Source organism: Malurus melanocephalus, unplaced genomic scaffold (assembly GCF_030028575.1).
Source record: "Malurus melanocephalus ecotype Western Australia unplaced genomic scaffold, MMel_1.1 scaffold_6, whole genome shotgun sequence".
Taxonomy (NCBI): Eukaryota; Metazoa; Chordata; class Aves; order Passeriformes; family Maluridae; genus Malurus; species Malurus melanocephalus.
The window spans coordinates 2,786,072-2,791,117 of NW_026623238.1; positions in this window are offsets into that span (position 1 = coordinate 2,786,072).

Below are 5,046 nucleotides of genomic sequence, written 5' to 3' on the forward strand. Positions count from 1 at the left end.
CAACAACAGAAAAAAAGCCTGTCAGAAAAAGTATTAAACTAGACTGTGGTTTTCTTTTCTTATGTTGACAACAGAGGGCAATCAAAGATAAGCACCATCCACACCCATGTATCCTCCTCAGATTACAAAATGGAATTTGATGACAATCTTGCAGATGATGTCTCAGGCTAAACCTGATGAGCTTCAGGGTAAGCCAAAGCCCATTCACCATCTCTCTTAGTAAAAGCTACAGTATTCCACAATTTTATGGAAATTAGATCATGRTGCTTTTAGGTCATAACTTCAKGAAGCTSTTAGCTCAGTGGACTATACCTCTSTCAAAGAGAGCAGAMCAGATCTAMGAKCTKRTGTTTGTCCTCAGGATCAAATGTGYACACAGAGTCTTTGAAGCTGTGTCACCAAAGCTGAGCACACACCTTGGAGGGGACTGATCCTGGCCAACTTCCAAACACTGACACAGTTGKTCACTCTTGCCCTTCTCACACAGGATGGGGTAAAAATAGGAATGGGGTTGAAAGGCTTGTGCATCTTGATAATGGCAATTTGAGAATKRATGCAAAACTGYGCACACAAGCAAAGCASTAAGAGGAATTTGCTCACTRTTTCCCATTASCCCCTTTCTGGAAAGCAGGGCCTCARTACATAATAAAAATTGCTTCGGAGCACAAATGCAGYAGGCACAGACTTTCTCTTTTTCTTCTCCTTTCCCACATCTTATGGTGCAGAATATAACTTCGGGTCAATATGGGTCAGCTGCCTTCTCCCAGCTTTTTGCCCATCCCCCTCAAAAAGAGGAAGAAAGGAGGAGGTAGCAATGAGGGAATGAGAAAAAAACTTGACTGTGTTCAAGAAATATTTAGCAACAGCCAAAACACTGATGAGTTAAAAGCACTGSTTTAGACACCAGCCCAAAGCAGAGCACCATAAGGGCTGCTATGAAAAAAAATTAACTCCAACCCAGCCAGACCTGGCATACACTCCCTGAAACCAGAGGGTGATAATTTCACCTCTCTGCCCTAGGATGGAAAAAAAACTGATCTGGTATAACCACGTTGCCACACATGAAACAGCAGAAAGAAGAGAAGAAGCAAGGGTAAAGAACTCCCAGATGCCTCTTGCTTCATCAGATGATTTGAAAAAGTTATTTAAAATTGTKCCTGGTACTATGTGCAAATGTTGTGCTAATGCTCAATGTCTGCTAATTTAGAAAAGTGTACCATCCTCTGTCCAAGAAATCTACTGTCAGCTGTTACTACTGCCCACATTGGTGACAGATCATAAGGCTGTTAAACATAACACTGTATAAGGCTTTTTTCCTCCAAAAGTATGCCAGGTGTGAGGTTCTGGTCTTAAATTGAAGTTGAGATGCAGGGAAAAGTCTTTTGCTTTGTTTTTTTAAAGAAAACCTCCTAATGTAACAGCCAGTGGTGTGTATATGCATTCCTGAGCTTTGCTGTCTCCCAAATGGGCTCATACCCCCACAAAAAGCTGCTGCTCCTCATCAACTTCACAGATCCGCAAACAATTCTGCTTGCGTGAACAGTTCTACTTCAAACTGGAGAACAGCCTCAATGATGAGTTTGGACACCCACTCAGTTCCTCAGAGTTACACACATCAGGACTCTAGTGCAAGGTCAAGGAGAGATAACACAGGGAAAAAATTACACAGGCATAGAAGCAAGGAAAAAGGACTATTAAGGAAAAAAAATTAAAACTAATTATATTTCATTGTTTTTTATTTAAGTTCCTCAAAAATCTTGCAGCTAGCACTTAAAGCAGACCAACTGCCTGAGACAAGAACAAAAAAATGCCTGAAATACCATGTAGACATATACGTGCAACAAAGAATTCCATAGTTTTATTTATAATTATCTCTACAGTAGATCATCTTTAAATTAAGCCCTTCATGTTCTATWCTTCCAATTCTATGTATTTATATCTTTATATTTAAAGAGGAAAGTGCACTGATTACCTCTGATCTTTCCTTCAKCAAGGCATCAATGCTTTAGTATCAAGATTTTCTGAAAATGTAGAGATTGCTGTGAATTCAAGTTACCTTCTGAAAGTTTTTATAAGTAAAAACTACRAAGACATCTTTTAACTACAGTACTCCTGTTGCTGTGTTTATTTTGATTAGAAATACATCCTGTTTTGAAATTCATGCTTTTTAAATTGTAGCATTYATGTCTTTTATTGATGTCAATGACAGGTGTCATTCTAAGACTTAGGAGAAATATATTTATACAGCTAGAATGTGCACATACTACCAGCTTCTAAAAGTTATTTAATTTTAATATAAATAATTGTTTAAGCTGTGCTCTGCTTATAGAATCAACAGTCTTTTCTGTGGAATAAGAATTTTTACAGAAGGAAATGTTATTAATGTAAAGACAAGTAAGTAATCATATTAAGGTCACAATTTTAATCAACACAAGTTTTTCATGAGTCGTAAAGAATAAAARATCACCCTTTGGAGATAGTCTGATCTAATAGTTACAGGATTTTCCAAAATTTAGTCCTATTTGAATTAAGGCTTATCTTTAATAAAAAAAAAAATAAAAAGATTAGTTACATCATAAGGATTTATTATGAATAAGATGAAGAAGCCATCCAAGTGCAGAAGCCCTGGTAAGTTATTCTAGAGGGAATTGTTCCCTGACTATCCGAAAGTCAAAACAAATCTTTTCTAGTGTAAATTTATCTAATTTCTTCTAATAGATAGGTGTTACTATAGAGTTGGGTCCTAAGTTAAAAGAGGGCCTGTTAAATAATTTCCTTTGAAATTCTTTATTGGGTGTGACTGTTCCATACTTCAAACATTAATTTCTAGTGAAAACATTGAATTTTGAGCTATTTAAAAAAAAAAAAAAAAAAAAATAAAAAAAAAAAAAAAAAAAAAAAAAAAAAAAAAAAAAAAAAAAAAAAAAAGCACCCACTCAGTTCCTTCAAGCAGCTTTTGAAGACCCAAATGGATAAAACCCTCATAAACCTGGTCTCATAAACCACAGCTCACTCTGACCTGAGCAGAAGATTAGAGACCTTCAATATTGAAATATCTCATGAATGTTTAACCTCATGACCTTTGCCARTTTCCACAGTGTTGAGACCACACTTTCCCAGGTTCATATCAAATGAGACAAAATATATCTATATACACCAAGAGAATATATATGTGTGTATATATATATACACACACACATATATAAATATAATTGGCTGCTATTAATTGTCAGTATATATAKTTGACAAATAATTTGAACTAATAGAGAATAGTAATAGAAAAGCTTGACTTCACTGATATTAATTTCATTAATTAGCACTGGTCTGCTTACTTCAGTGGTAATTTTTTAGACAAAACACTTTCYCAAAATGAAGCCCCAAATTAATGAAGCTTATAACTCTTCCTTATTTGAAGGAAGGTTAAATGTAARCTATGTTAATCCCAATTAGTCCCTCCTGGGGTATAATAAATGGGATTTAAATTATAAACAGCAATCTACATACTTTTTCTGCAGGAAAATTTTTATCCATACATAGTTTTTCACTGACATTGCTCATACAGAAAAGGTCCCTGAACTTAAAATGAAGATAATAATGAAGAAAGAGGGAATACTAGATAATTTAACCTCATGAATACACTGCAAAATCAAGTCCATATAGATTATCTCTGTCACAAGAAAGCTGTAATCTTTTGCATTTCTKTTTAACATCAACTTGAAGAAAAGTGCTAGTTGATAAAAAAACCTTTGAAGAATGAAAAATGAAACTCAAAATCTAGACATGATAATAATGGTACATGKTTATTTATTGTACTAATAAAGGATTTAAATCATAAACAAAACTGCAGTGGAATGATCTGCCTTGGTAAAATTATGTGACCTGCCTGGGCTTTATAAAGGAGTATGACTTTCTAATCAAAATATAGAACAGAATTCAGCCATCTTCATCTCTGTGCTCAAATGTTCCCTGTAAGGTTGGTTAAGCTGTAATAGATGATGAAGCCAAAATAATTGAATTTCTATGTATCAGCTGCTCCATCAGTAAGGAGGAAATCACAAACATRAGAGATTAAATGAGCAGTGTGATTAAAATGCTCTCCATGTGCTTGAAAAAATCCTAACAAATTTAGGAATGTGAGAAGTTTCAAGATTGCCTCTAACCTCAGACCAAGGTGATAAATCACAATATCTGTAGAAGCAGAATGARCATCCTCAGACTGCTCAGTGTGTAACATCAGCATGAGCAATCTCACAGCACTTTTCAGTGAAAGTGCTCCAAGCATTTTAAACAGGACACCCTGTTTCATTAGCCTCATTTTATGGACAAGTATAGTGAGAAAGTGGCAAAAAATATGATGGGAATAAGATCGCTACTGAGTTCTTACARTTCCAAATTCAGCTACTCTTTGTTATATGTTCTTAGGCTGCCTTTTAGCCATGCTGAAGATGTAGATTGTCCAGAAAGTAGAGACATCAAATTCTGTGTGCCTCTCTTATGGGATATGTATGCAGTAGTTTCAGTACAYCTGTGTGCATGGATATGAGAATACAAAACAAAATTGTTTCAGCAATGAGAAGTGGATTCCGAATTAGCTGATCCTGGTACCTACTTCCCACCCTGGCCCAGTCCCACACCAGCCCTGCAGTCAGCACCCTGTGAACACAGCCAGAATTCTGGCTCTGGGATCCCAGTGGGAGAAGGAAATCAGCAGGCAATTTGGCAGAGGACGAACCAAGATGGTCAGGGATCCTTGCATTTKCCCTGTGAGGAGAGGCTGAGGTAYCTGTGCTTGTTCAGCTGTCATATTGTAATGGGAAATATTCTGGTTTAATTCAGGAAAGTATTACAATATATGCAGGCATCATGGAATGTGAAGATCTTGTTAACATCATGATACCACTAAAAAAAAAAAAAGAAAATGCATTATTTTACCTATTCTGCTCATAATGTGTAAATTACTATACCAGCAAGTGTAGCTACCAGTGACTGGGGATATATAAAAAGGAATTTAATGGCACTTAGAAAATCAGAACGTGGAGCCTGGAA